The 15,245-nt window shown below is 39.1% G+C and overlaps 1 non-coding gene and 1 pseudogene across 1 annotated transcript; both read right to left on the reverse strand.

The window, feature by feature from the left end:
• Positions 1–10,285: 10,285 nt before the first annotated feature.
• On the reverse strand, positions 10,286–11,092 carry LOC134384369 (protein C10-like; annotated as a pseudogene).
• On the reverse strand, positions 10,869–10,931 carry LOC134385351 (U7 small nuclear RNA). Its single transcript, XR_010024332.1, has one exon. It is a non-coding gene; the product is annotated as a U7 small nuclear RNA (small nuclear RNA).
• Positions 11,093–15,245: the final 4,153 nt, after the last annotated feature.

Raw genomic sequence — 15,245 nt, forward strand, 5'->3', positions numbered from 1 at the left:
AATGCTCAGTCAAAAGAAAACTACAAATGTTATAAATGGCATGTTCTCATATTTTTTAACGAAATTATTAATAAGAATAGAAGAAAAACATCAACATTGTTGTTATAGTATATGATAGTGAGCTTATAAGCATGTTTTTCTTTGTGTTTTTAAAATTTCTAGATTAAACTCAATTACTTTTGTAATTTGCAAATAAAATACCCTTAAATTCAGTAAGGTTATTATTTTTCTTTTTTCATTTCATTCATTTTTCTAAAATTCCCTTTTAATTTTTAATTTTTTGTTTGTTCTTCAGTAAGGTTCTTTAACATAGATCAGATTCATTTTGCTAATTTGAATTCTATCAGATGCCAACACATTCATTATCTGGCATAATGGCTTTTGACTAATAGAGAGTTACTGCCACTGATATGCTGGTAAATATTTAAATATCAGCTCTTTGCAGAAAAAAAAAATCTGATTGGTAGTGTTTGACAATTTCCATGGTGTAAATACTCCTTCCATGGCTAATTTCCAGCTACACACATGACATCATTAGAGTGTAGGTGAAAAGAGATGTGCACAATCTGCATGAATGAGATGAACAGGCTTTGACACACCATTGTTTATTACAAAGACCATGCCAAGGATGTTATTTTTCAAATTAATATAGACCACAGGTTGGTAAATTTTTTCAGAAAAGTTCCATTCAGTCAATATTTTAGGCTCTGCACAACATATGATCTCTGTCACAACTACTCAACTCTGCATTGCTGTGCAAGATCAGCCATAGACAGTACATAAGTGAATGGTGCAGACGTGCTCCAATAAAGCATATTTACAAAAACAGATGGCAGGCCAGATTTGACCCAGGACCCGTAGTTTGTTCATCCTGTATAGACGATAAAACACATGTGAAACCAAAAGTGAATTCAAAGCAATACAATCTTTCTTTAGAAATTCAGAAGACTCTTTAAGATATTGCTATACCTCAGATGCAGAGCTAGGAACATTGATTTCTGTGCTGTCAAAGTGTGGAAGTGAGGGTTAATGGTGAGCCTAAGCCAGTGAAATGCAGGCTAATAAAATTTTTACTCAACTTGGTTGTTTAGGGAACTGAAGTGTGTTTCTATCAGATCAATTGATTCTGTCGAGAAGATGTGAGAAAATTGTGGAAAATGAGAAACACAGTAAATTCTCTAGGGGATTGCTCACATTGAACCTAACTGCAAGCTTATTTACATGATATATGAATCATTTATCATAAAATATGTAGTTCTTTGTGAGTGTGGGCATGGGTCTCTCTACCCCTTGTTAAATTTTTCCCCATCTAGCAAAGAAGCCAGCTTCAGCACTAAGTGATTAATATGCCTAACCAGCGGCCATCCTGCTGATCAATTGTTACAGATAACACTGGGGGCAGAGAGTTTGTGGAATTCCAGGTCCTTTAGGGAATGTGGTCCCTGAAAAGCAGCTCTGAAAAAGCCAGACACATGGGCAGTTGAACTAGGGCTCTGTTCACTTTCAACTTATCTTTCTCCTCCAAATAATCAATTCTCTTGCAGTTTAGTCCTAGAACTCCAAGGTGGAGAAGGGAAGTTTGGATTCAATAGTTTCTTTCACCTAAATTCAGTGCCATTCTTATTTACTAGGGACTTGGTAATAGACAAAGGGATAGTGATGTGAAAGCTCTAATGTGCTTAAGGACTGTTAAAAAGCACTTAACATTCCACTCTCACCATGTAAGTATTGGACGCAGTCCTCAATTCAGTGAAGGCTGCCTGCCCCTTCATTCTGTGCAATGTTGACTCAGTAACAGTGAAATATTGCATATCAACAAGAATGATCAGCCCTTGCCCTTCCTTCAGTACACACAGTTGAGCCTTAACAATTCCCTAAAAACATTTTTGGGGGGCAAATTCTGCAAATCACGATAGGACTTGATATTCTTGTAACACCCCTTTAGTAATAAATGTGCACTTTACTGAGGTTTATCTTCTCAATCTCTGGAGCCTCTCCTTGCAGTCTGTAGAAAGCCAATTTCCTTCAAATGTGGGGAAGTGGAGGCTCCAGAGAGAGGGAAAAAGATTTGCCAAGAGTTGTTAAGTCATTCATTAAAAAGAATGAGATTAGGATTTAGGTTGTTGTAGGAGTGATAGTTTTAGCCACAGCTAGAAACATTTTCCCTAAAATGTTTCCTGGAATCCTCAAAGGCATTTAACCTCAGGGCCAAAACCCTGATTGTCTCATTAAATTGTTAGCAATTCCCCTAGAGGAACTTCTTTTTCATTTGTGCCTTGACCTGCAGGCCCAAGAGTGGAAGGTAATAAATTCTGTGAGGAAGGGGTTATCTAGTAGAGGGAGGTTCCTCTCTTCTCTGAGATAGAACAGAGTGGGGTCATGGAGAGGTCTCAGAGAGTCCTTGGGCACACCCCAGGAAGAGGGTAAAAGTATCCTGGAATTTAGCCTGTGGCATTTTGGAATTCTCTCAGAATTGGGTTTGGAAAGGGCATCATGTTTTGACTTGTGAAAAAATTTTCAGGAGAACAGAGCTGAATACAGGTGTGTCTCATTTTACTTAATAAAAAATTGCTGTCCAAAATTGCATGTAAATCAGTTTGATAATGGTAAAATTATAGACTGTTTAACCTGAGCCATCCCTTGGGATTAATAGCTCCATATAGGAAAGTTCAACCAAAGGTCTTCAAGTTCTTAACTCCTTTTTTTACCAGACCAGCTTTACTTTTAAAATGTTAAGTCCTGGAACTTGGTATACGATTTTGTTAGAATAAAGAATGTTTTTGACTATAAAACCACCTGATTTACTATACCCTTCTCCTATGAAAAAAAAAAAAAAGAAAAAAATAAGGAAACAGAAACACAGAAATTTGAAACGCCTCTCTCAAAGACCACCCAACAGTTATCCTCAGAAATAATCTGTCCCACTGAGAGCTCCATCACAGCGTTCCAGAGAGGTGTCTCCTCCAGTTCAGAGGTGCTACATAAATCCTAAAGCTGAAGGGAAGTGCAAGAGATTACGATCTTCCTCCAGGCAGGCAACTTATTCTATGCACACTATAGAGCCCTGAAACCTGGTGTTTTGTCCGCATTCCCACACCTAATTAGTGATCGAGACTTGAGAGTAGCGCTTCCAGCAGAGAGTTCTTCTCTCCTCCCACCCGGCTCCTTCTTGTCTGACTCTTCATTGGTCAGTGGCTTCTGACTCTTTAGCTTCCAGTTTCTCTGGCCTCTGATTTAGAGGCAAAGCTGTGGAAACCTATTTTTTAAGGCTTTTGTTGAAATCAAGATATGTCCCCACAAAGTGAAAGCCCCGAGAAAGGTCTTTTTCTTCACTGCACTTCACGTGCAGGTAGAATCATATGCAAGATTTTGGTTTAGATCCTGGACATGAGTTAGAGATGTATTTGATTTCTTGAGAATCCATTATTGTTAAATAAGGTAACACTGCTAGCTCTTTGAAAAGTCAACTTTAAGAATGATTACGAAAACAATATTTTTTTTTTTATTGCATCATACTTGACCCATATCAGGGTTCCATTTTATTTTGTAAACACATCTCCATCATTACAACAAGCTGATTGCTCTCTGCTCACCCCTTTAATAAGCCCATATGATGATTTTAATTGACTGGCACTAACGTGTCCTGTTGCTTTCAGTATGATGGCACTGATCTATATACATCAGGAAGTGAAGGAATAGTCACTTAATTTCTTGAATGGTGGTGATTGTTTATACAGGCATATTAACAACACGGCTTTGGACTCTGTCAGAGAAGATGCATTTGTTAAAGGAGAAGAACATTCAGACATTTCCCCAGCCTGTCCAACACATTTTTTCTGGTGCTGGGAAAGAAGTGAGAGGTGATAACTGCTGCCCATGGTGCACTTGGCACTGCTACTTGACAATATCCCTGTGGCCAGGTGCAGGACCCTGCCTTGGCAGCAGCAATGGCACCAACACCGAGATGAGGAGTACAATGTGGTTTATGATGTTTGAAAATACCTTCCGTTTGTGTAACTCTTCACACTGTTTAATGCAAACTCAGAGAGAACTACTCCCATTTCTCCAAACTCATCCTCTGCTTGATACTCAATACTTAAACTCCCGCCAGACTGGTTTTCTGGCTCATCATCAACCCTTCCTAGCTTGTCCTGCCTCAGAGCTATTCACTGGAGTTTGTTCCATCTAGAGTCCTCTATTACCTCCCTCTGGCTTCTCATTCAGGTCTCCGTGCAAATGAAATGTCTTCCCAAAGACCTTCCCTGGCTTTCTTATCTTGAATAGCCACTCCTCACACTAATATTTTGTTTCACTTTCTTTATAGTATTTATCATGATCTGAAAATATTTTATCTACTTACGTATTTATCAACTTGTTTCTTTTCCTTCCACAGTGTAACTTGCAGGACAGCAGGAACCTGTTCTCTGCTGAAGTACCAGAATTTGGGATAGTACCTACTACACATACAATAAATACATATTTTCTGTGTAAATAACTAGACGTATCACCTTTAATCATTTTTGAAATGTCTGAGGCCAAAAAAAATTATGAAACTAGAACAAAGTCAAATGACTAATAAGAGGATGAGTCTGGATTTGAATCCTCACTTTTGATTAATTGGGATTGTGGGTATTAAACCATATTGCTTCTTGCAAAAAAAAAAATCAATGGGTAAGACTAGTCACTTTTTAATATATTTATTCAATTTAAAATTGAGCATTTATATACAACTTTTGTGCCTTAGTTTCTTCACTTAATCAGGATAGTAAAAGTAACTACCTTGTGGGGTTATAGTTAAGATTGAGTGCTAATATATGTAAAGCATTGAGAATAGCATCCGAGATATACTAAATTCTATTACTCCTGTAGAATCCCTTTAAACATTTGAAATTTCCATATGGTAACTTACCTTCCAACATCTTATCTCCAGGTTAAACAGCCTCAGATCTTTTTACAGTATGAAGTGGTTTCTATGCCTTTTGCCATTCTCGGCTTTCTACTTTTTTGTGTTCCAGTACGGTAGTGCTTCTTCTAAAACAGAAGCCTGCAAGAATATCCACTGCAATACTATTAAAATAGTTAAGAATTGGAAACAATTTGAATCAGTAATAGAACAGTTATATGAACTACCATATATCCATGAGATAGAATAATATTTTCTGGAAACAAAATGACAAATATCTTTACTTATTTTCAATTACTGTATGTATTTATGCATGTTTGCATGTAAGTATTAACGTACATAAGTATGGAATCTTGATTTTCCATGTTGTTTGAGAGGTTATAATCTGTCACTGTTATTTATTTTCATGCTCAAATTGTCTCAAATTTCCCCATCATTATTTGGCCATTCTCTTGCATTCTCACACAAGGTATTTGATTCTCACCTAATTTTTTTCCTGACCCAGTCCTGCATTGACATTCGGTCCCCCAAAATCCCTGATTCTTTTTCGTAAAGAATGGTACTTAGAAACCAAGCTCTTGGTGCCAGGTATGCTCAGAGCTCTCAGTGTGTCCCTACAACCAAACCCTCTCTGTGGGCAATGCCAGGAAACAAATGTGTAATGGGTTGAACAGTGTCCCCCCAGAACCTCAGAACATGACTTTGTTTGGAGATAGAGTCCTTGCAGACATTACTAGTTAAGTTAAGGTCATATTGGGTTAAGGTGGCCCCTAAATCCAATGACTAGCATCTTTGTAAGAGAAAGGAGAGGAAGACACAGAACCACAAAGCCAGGGACACACATAAAGAAGAACTATTTCTCTCTGCTGATATTAAATCATCTGAGTTAGAATTCACTCTACCTTCCACAGCATTGGAGACACTCTGATGAAATGTCTATTCATAATCTCCTGTTTTTCTAGACTTCATCCAACTAATCTGGAGGTAGAATAAGATTATCTCATATAGGTTACAAACACAATCAAATTAGAACACAGCTTGCTTTGTATAGTTTACGCAGGTATTTTTTACAGAAAGCTAGAATAACACATTATTATCATAATTAACAGCACAGTATAGTGAATGTGGTACAGCTTAGTGCTTAATTTCTTGGGCTCTGTAACTAGGGCACCTGTGACCAAATACTTATTTCATGGCCTCAGACATGTTACTTCAGTGCTTTACCATTAACTTTCCTCCCCTGTAAAATGGGAATTAAAACTTACCAAGTTATGGTAATAAATAAGTTAATATATGTAAGCATTTGAAACAGTTCTGACACACAGTGATTTCCCAGTAAATGTTATCTATTCGTATTTAAAGAACTGTTATTTTAAATAGAATATTGTAATTGCAGTAGTTTTATATACTAATTCTTCCTGCATTTATTTAACAAATAATTTTTTACCTTCTAAGTATGTGCCAGTCTTGGATTCTATATGAAGCCCACTGCATATTGACAAATGTATATATTTGCACGTTGATATATATATATATACAGATAGATAGATAGATAGATAGATATAGATATCAACATGCATGCAAATATGTACATTTGTCAACATGTATGTGTGTGTGTATATATATCAACATGCACTTGGCTTTATGTAAAAAATATATATACATATATTATGTAGAATATACGTACACTCCTGTATCTGTATTTTGAAGTTTAATGTATGCATGTTGGACTCATTGGAACCAAAAGACAGTGTTGCTAAAATAACACAGGACAGTAGTTCTAGTTTTGTCCCTACCACTTACTGACCATGTCATTTTAGCACACATCACTTCTTTTTCTGGTCCATATATTTTTCCTCTATAAAGTGAGGGGGGAGAACAAGGGTTGAACTGAATAGTTGTCAAGTTTTTTCCAACTCCAAAGTTTCAGTGCCATAGGAACAATGCCCATATCTGTTTCCTTGTACTAATCTAGAGTATCTGACATAAAATGTTGCATATAGATGGGCCATCGTATCATAGACTGGGGCAATGGTCAATTCTATTTCAGAATGCACATCTGTCATAAAATGTGAATTATGTTCTAAAGTAGTACCACTTCTCAAGGTGGTCACTTCAATTGTTGACAACAGGAAAAACATTGAAAAGGGCCAGAAGGAAGGAAAGAGGGTGAGGTAGTAGTGTGTTTTCTATAGAGAGGGTACCTTCTCAAACATAGTTTGGTGCCCCAAATAAAGGTGAGCTTCTGCCTCCTGAACTTTTCTTTTTAGAGTATGGAGAAGCACCCCTTAAAAACCTGCCCTGACCAACCTTGCCCATTAGCCTGCTATCCTAAACATTGCCCTGCCTCCTTGATGAAGTGGTCTGACCCCTCTGACAAGAGTTCCCACACCATCTCTTCACGCCTTGTTGGTTTAGTTTCTCATGATAGATGACATGACACAGTCAGCAGGGCTGTTGGTACCTGCTCTGTAAATGACTCTGGTATCATGCTGCCAAAGGCAAAGTGACCATCTCTCAATTCTGGCTGAGCATTTTAACTTGAAGTTTTCAAGTATGGAAGCTAGTGATTTATGAGATACAAAAAAAGCATAAATGGCCTTCCATTTCTTTTGACAAGGCAAGACTGCCTGTGTAACCCCCAACCCATGCTTCCCTTGCAGGATAATCATGCTCTGGCAGGAAGAGCATAGTACTCCTTCCCCACTACCAAAGCCAAATGGTGTTTACTCCAGCCAATTTTGTGTAGGCTTAGGCCTGGCTGGTAGATCACATACCACTGCAGTGACTGGATGAGAACTATTGATCATAGCCGTATCATTCTCTTTTATCTCAGCTTATTTGCCAGGTTCTATAAGCAACAGTCTCACTTCAAAAAGAAAACTGTTTTTCAGACTAGGATGAAACTATGCCACAGTTTAGATGACAAATTAGTGCGAGGCTATCTTTTGTCCAATGGCTTGTGCTTTGTAGATACCCAGTCTTTCCCTAGGTTCTCCATGGTTGGCTGAGAAACTGAGTACTAGGGTGACCCGTTTAAGCTACAATACTTTACCTGCATGGGCCCCTGAACAAGCTGAGGTGCAAAGATAAGAAGAGGCTTGGGATGTGTTGGGGGCAGGGTGACCAATCGTCCTTTTTTGTCCAGGACTAATGGATTTCCTGGGACATGGTATTTCAATGTTAAAATGTGAGCAGTCCCAAAGGACATAGTACTTATAGTACTAAAACCTGGACAGTCCCAGGTAAAGTGGGATGAGTTAGTCATCTCTTTGGAGGTGAGGACTTGGTAGGAATGTGGGACAGAGTGAAGAATAGCATGAAGCTCCAGGTCAGAGAGGACATGTCTCATGCATATTTTCTAAAGATAACATCATTCTCATTGTAGCCCTGTCAAAATGATATGGACAAGGGTACTTCAAAAAGTTTGTGGAAAACTAGAATTGAAAGAGAAAACAAATTGTTCTCTTAATTTTTTGAAGACCCCTTGTATCTTTGCCTAGGACAGAATAGATGCTCAGTAATTTTTTTAATTGAATTGAATTGGAATTAGCAAATAGTGAGGACAACTGGTCTGACCATCGCACCATGGATCTAGTAGGCTTTCTGTGAACTTGCCTTGGGTAAAATGGCCCCATGTGGCTGGAATGGAGATCCCTTAAGAAGTGAAAAGTGTGTTATCCCAGCAGATAATATCAAAGAAATTGTGTTTCATGGGTAATCCCACAGTATGTAGCCCCAGTCTGGGCACATTGCAGCCACTAAATACAATTGTCAAATGCATTGATTTTGTCATATGCCTGTTTCTTCTTGCTCTAATTCTCACATGCAGAGATGAGAGTTGTTTGCAATTCTTTAAGTGACATTTTCTTGTGGAAAAAACAAAGGACCGATGACTTAAATGTTTACAGTCATTCATTATAGTTATTAGTGAATGAGGAGAACAAAACAATTTAGGGTTTGAAAAATATTTCAGACACTTTTTCAGACATAGAAGGCTTGCAAACAAGGCAAATTCCAGGGACGATCTCTTTCCATTCTCATGTTAGCATTCCTTTGAAGGTTATGTAATTAATACTTTTCTGATTTATTTAGCCTGAGCTAATCTAAATGTGATTTTGTAAGACATATAGCTGCTTGAGAAGCAAGTTGAGACTTAAAATAAGCTTTTAAAAGGTCTCCTGGCTTTAAAAGCAGGAAGTGACATACATAATAGCCGAAACAAACCTATTTTAACTCTACAAGTTTGCTTTTTATAAAATGAAACAAAACAAAACAAAAACATAGGGGCTGCATAAATAGATTCTTAACTTTAAAAATCTATTCCCTGAGACTTAGAACAGACTCTCTTTAGTATCTCAATCTAATTACTTTCACTGATCCCTTTTGCACCCACTTTGTTAGAAACGTCCCCTGAATGGAAACATACAGATCCAAGAGTCTGATTCCCTCATGCTCTTTAGCAGGTCCTGAAATTCCAATTCCTCAGACCTCAGGGAAGCATTATGATCTAAAGATTATGCCTGAGGTATTATGCTGTAAGTGACTTAAAGCAAATCTCTTCTACCCTGAATTCAAATCCCAGTTTAATATTTAAAACAGTGCCTGGCAAATGTATGCCAAGGAGCTATTCCTTATTAGTGTGCATGCAAATCTTTTGAAGAGCCTAAGCTCTTGAATCCACAAAATCAGAATCTCTAAATTAGTGATTCCCAATCCTGGCTGCATATTAAAATCACGTGGGATGCTATTAAAAATTCTACTTCCCAGGCTTTACACCAAATCAAATCTGGGTGTCTGGGGGTAGGGCCCAGAAATCTATATTTTTTTAAACTTTGATATGTGATTCTGATGCACAGCGTGAGAACTGCCACTCCATGCTCAATATTGAGAACCAGTGCTTTAGAAGGGCTTTGTCACTTGTATGTCAAGCTGTTTGTGAGTGTGCTTAATTGTTTGATCCTATTACATTTTCATGATTCATTCATTATTTAGAAGCCATTGAGGAGGTCTACATCATTTTGTCCAAGGCTGTAATTTTCCTGATGGTAGGGTGTCCCTCCGTTGCCATTCACACTCTAGTATCTAATACCGGGCCAACATATTATAGTGGTCATGGTGATGGAGGCAGAAGGGAAAGAAATAATTGTTGAATTTTATCAACCATCTTCAAGATCATGATAATGTTTTTGGAGTAAAGAATGCTAGGTCAGGTCAGAAGTGTTATGACTTAGGTGAGTGTTATACTGGGCTTTTTGTCCAGCCAAATCATGCCATCACAATTTTTCTTTGCAAGGTTTTGCCCTTTCCAGTCCCTGTCTTTTCTTTTCTTTTTTTTTTTTTTTCTCTCCTCTAAGTCACAAGCACATTTATTATTGTCTGCTAGATCGTGGTCTTTCCTTCCCAGGCAGTGGTACAGGAAAGGGTCACACTGCCACCAGAAGCAGCCCATAGGGCAGCAATGTCATGGGCAGCTACAACAACACCTTCATCTTGCTTGACAGGCTGGCGATCTAGGGATCCTGGGTTTCGTAGGACCAAGCAGGAAATGGTAAGGACACCTTCCGCTTTGCAGCTGAAGCCATAGGCTTTGATAACTTCCTGCCAGATGTGTGTGGTCACTGGGAGCATGAACTGCAGCATCCTGCCCATGTTGTTCATTGCACACAGTGTCCTGAGGCTTGTCCCTGCACCCAGCATTCCCCTGGCCAAGAAATCCTGGATCACCTTGGCCAGGACTCCTTGCATTGTTCAATGCTCAGGAGGGATGAGCCACTTCCTCGAGCCATTTCCAAGGCTGGTGGGGACTGGAGTGGAAACAGCATCAGCTGTGGTCAGAAGCCTTTAAGCACGAACCTGAGCTCCTGAGACCTGGTTGCTCAGGTAAGTCCTATACAAGACAAATTAACAAGTGGCGACAGCCTTAGCATGATGAAGGTAACTATTGTTCTAAAAACAACCTGCATTTGGTTCTTCTGGTAAGAACTGAAAAACCTGCTAGACAAATTCTAAAGGATCTGTGATGTTTCCAGTCCCAGTCTTACGCTGTCTGCCAAAGTCTACTAACCAGGTCACTCTGAAGCCTTCTGGTGAATTGTTCCCTACACAAGCCTCTCTGGGTAAGAGCTTCAAATCCTTCTTAATGTGGCTGTGTGATCTCAGCTGGCTGCTGGACTGCAGTTTCCTCATTCAAAACAGGGACATAATAATCCCTACCTCACAGAATTGTTGTAAAGCTCAAACAAGATCATATGTGAGAGAATGTCACATAAGATGTAAAGGTCATGCTAATTTTTATCCAGTCACTGGATACTCCCAACTGACTGCTTTCAAGTGTGGCTGAAAAAAATAAGATGTGATTGTTATTTGATGGGCAAGCTATTGACTATTGAGGAAACAAATAAGCCAGGGGACTTTGGCTGCAAAAATCTGGTGACCTGGGTAATAAATGTTCAATGTATAAGTGGTGGAAACTTTGGATAATCCAGCACTGTGGTTTTCAGAAGGATTATCAAAACCACAGCATTTCGAAAATAAAGCATAGAAAAGGTCAGACAGTCCCAGCATTGCTGATCCTGCCTACTTTTTCTGGGAAGTTGCCTCAATCATCTTACAGCAGCTTGACACAAATGCACACAATCACTAGAGTGGGTGTGGGTGTGGAGAAAGAGAGAGAAAGAAGAGGAAAGAGAAGAAGAAATAAAAAGAAAGAGAAAGCCCCAAAGCAACAAATTCACACACCAGTCCTGCAGTAACCTAGCAATCAAGGCATTAGCAGCCAAAAAGCTTTTCTTGTGGAGGGAGAGTTAATGGATTTATATTATTTGTGGTTATCTGGATTTCAGATTGACACCATAAATATTCAGACTCTGAACTCAGCTGGAAGCAGCCGCCACTGACTTTTCTATGACCTAGCTGGAAACTTTAAATCAGCTGTCTCCTTGACTTTCAAGGGAATGACATACTCCAAATCCACAAGATAGTATCTCCTCAGTGTTTTATTGCCTCCAGAGGACCTCAGTTCAGCATGGTCTGTAACTACAGCCTCTCTTTTGAATGCCAAGTCCAGTAAAGATTGCTAACTCACAAGACACTCTGTGCTGGAACAGAGATGTCCTGGACTGTGGACATAGACATGGCTTATTGCACAAAATATATGTGGCAAACTCACATTCGATGCAAGCCCTGCAACATATTATTCATGGGCTGACAGGGATCTCTGTCCATGGCTCTCTCTGTTCAGTAGATCTTGCCCAGGTACTTTCTTTCTCATTTTCTTCTTGTTTTTATTTGTCTCTGGGAGATAGATTTATGGGGTTTCTACAGAGGTACAGGGGACACTTTCTTCTCAGTGCATTGTGAGCTGCTTCTAGTTTCTATGATCAATGGCTAGTAAAAGTGAGAGACCCTTCCTGAAATAGGGTTTGAACCTCTCTCTGGTTCACTTCGGAGCTGACCCTGAAACTTTGGTGATAGGAGAAGAAGGGGCATTGTCTTCCTCCTCCCCCTACATTGCTGAGATTGGGGAACGTTCCACTGGCAACAAGCTTCCTTTTGCCCCATGACAAATTGTGCTGAAGGTTTGACAACACCAAATCCATCATAAGGATTGGGCCAGCTCCTTCTCTCTGTCAGCTTAACAGATGTGGCAGCAGCCACAATGTCAATAAAGGTTATGTCCTGCTTCAGAGAAAAAGGGTCCAAAACACCATTTAAGTAATTGCTTGGGGAAGAAAAAATCAAGCTATCCTTCTAGGCAGGCAATAGCATTATCAGGATGGCTCCACACATGAGCTGCTACTTCTTTCTTCCTTTCCCGGATGAGTTGAAAGGTACTCTCAGGGGAAGATGTGTGGGTCTATTACCAGGAGAAAGGGCAAGACATGAGCAATTGCCAGTTGTGACTTCAGAGGTTCCATCTGCTCAGTGTTTGGAAATCCACCAAGAGTTCTTATTGCACATTTGACCCAGACCATAATACACCCCAGATGTTATAAAACTTCCTTTGGATATTTGATATAATGAGGAAAAGAGAGAAGAAAGGAGTCATTAAGAAAAAAAAAAAATCAGCAAATGTTAGACTTTTTTTATATTTTAGTATGATTAAAATCTATATTTTGTGGGGAGCATCCTAATTCTTTCTTTGCTCAAGGCCTCTGAATACCTTAATCCTGGCCAGAGAAGGGAGTATTCCAGGCACACATTAAAAGAGAGAGAGAGAGAGAGCAAGAGAGAGAGAATAACGTGAGCAGGGAACTGTAAAAAGAAGAGAACAGCTAGGGCGAAAGCTTAGAGGTGGGAGAGGCAGGTCATGAAAGTGGAAAGGAAGGCAGGAGCAGACCATGGACCCATGAAGTCACATTTTTGGATTAGGGTGTTACACTCAGTCTCTAGCCCACATTTCAGAAGAGGGTGTGTACTTGGGATTCATAAGACAGCACATTCCTGTCTATTCCTGCTGAAATGTCAACCATTCCTAACCCAGTACTCTGCTGTGGTCTGCTGTAGGTTAATGCACTCTACAGTAGCATTCTGCTAGGAATAGTATTAACACTTTGGAAGAGGAATCATTAGAACCAGGTAATTGAAGTCTGCAGAAAAAGATCTCATCTGTAGATTAGTGGGTTGATATCATACCAAGTCTGAATAGATTCTAGTTTTGGAGAAACTCTAGTGTTGACTCTGTTGGCCATCTTAACTAGTTAGGACTCTTTACAAGAGGAAAACACCTATCTTTGTGTCCCTACTTCATTGTCTAAATGGGCTTCCTTCAAGATCTGGAAACATATTCACTGGCAGATCACAGGTTTGCATTTAAGTTCTGTTCAAGAGGGACTGCTTATCTTCCCATAGTTTCAATTGAAGAACTCTGGGACTCAGTGGGTAGAGTACTGTGATTGACTACCCCTAGTAGAATCACATGTTCGAAGAAGATGAGAAAAATATTTCTCTCCCAGAAGATAATGCTGTTCTCAGAAAAAAAAGGAGGTACACCTACTAGATAAAGCAATAGATATATGCTATGCCATCTGTTATCAAAGTTTTGTGAAGACTTGCGTGTACCATGTCATCCCAACCTTTTCCATAAAGGCAATGAGAATTCAATTATGCAAGCACTGAGCTCAGCCTAGCTCTGAGGATATGCGATTGGGCAGGAACCATCACTGTACTTCCCACTCTGAATCATGACTCACTCTCCTGTGCTCCTATAGCATCAAAAATGGGCATCTGGTAAACCACTTAATTTAACACCTTATAATTATTATTTATGTGTCTGCATCCGTAGACTGTGAGCTCCTTGAGATCAGTGACTGTGTCTTCATCACTTTTGTATGCCCAATGCCTGAGACAGAGCAAGTAATGATTTCATTGGCATTTTACTTTCTGATAGGAAAGGAAAAATTAATTATTCCTTGGTTTGAAACTCTGTTCCCAAGTCACAGAAGCAGCAAGTCTTTCAAGAAACAATGTGAAAAAAAGAATAAAAGCTTACCATTGCACTTTAGATAAATAATGTTACTGAAAAATAAGATCACTCCTGAAACTCAGAGTACTCCTCCCACAGAAGCCCTCAAGAGATATTTACTGATTATTAGAAAGATAGATCTGGAGAAAAGGAGGTAAGTGGTAGTCTTATGCAGTTTACACATGTACAATAATATTATTGATATATATGTATATAAAGAGGATGTTAATAAATTACCAGTGTCATGTTTGGGGTTGTTTTGTGGTAATAGGAGTAGTCAAGAATGTGTGTTGTGCCGTTCACACTCTTCTTTTTTTTTTTTTTCTTTTCCTAAGTAGCATGAAACTGTGGATTTGTTGTTCAGTATTTAGGATGCAGTTGGTGAGTGTGGAATATTAGAAAAGCTAATTGCAAGGCATATCAAACACATGGCTTTTTCTCACCAGCAGTATCCCACAACCAACACAGCTAATCAGTCACCAGAGGCTGAAAAAAACTGCTAAATTCCTGCAACCTTATGACTTTGAACTATTCTCTGCCATTATTGGGTCTTGCATATATATACTGAGAGAAGAAGGTTTGGGGAAAACAACAAGAGCTCTACAAGATCTGCAATATCTTGGGTCTGTTAAAGGAATCACTCACCTCTTTCCTCCCACCTCCAAAGCATTAGGAGGTAGGAAATTAGTTTGCATTGATCAATGGACTGACTTCCACCCCACTGAAGAGCTTGTCATATGCAAGAGAAACATTTAGGATGAAAAACTTAGCCATATGAATATTCCTAGTTTTGTTCCCAAAATAACTCCTGGTGTTGTTGGCTTTTTTTCCTTATCTAGCTGCCATCTGGGGTTTGTGTGTGTCTGTGTGTGCACA

The sequence above is a fragment of the Cynocephalus volans genome, chromosome 8, assembly GCF_027409185.1.
Source record: "Cynocephalus volans isolate mCynVol1 chromosome 8, mCynVol1.pri, whole genome shotgun sequence".
NCBI classification, from domain to species: Eukaryota; Metazoa; Chordata; class Mammalia; order Dermoptera; family Cynocephalidae; genus Cynocephalus; species Cynocephalus volans.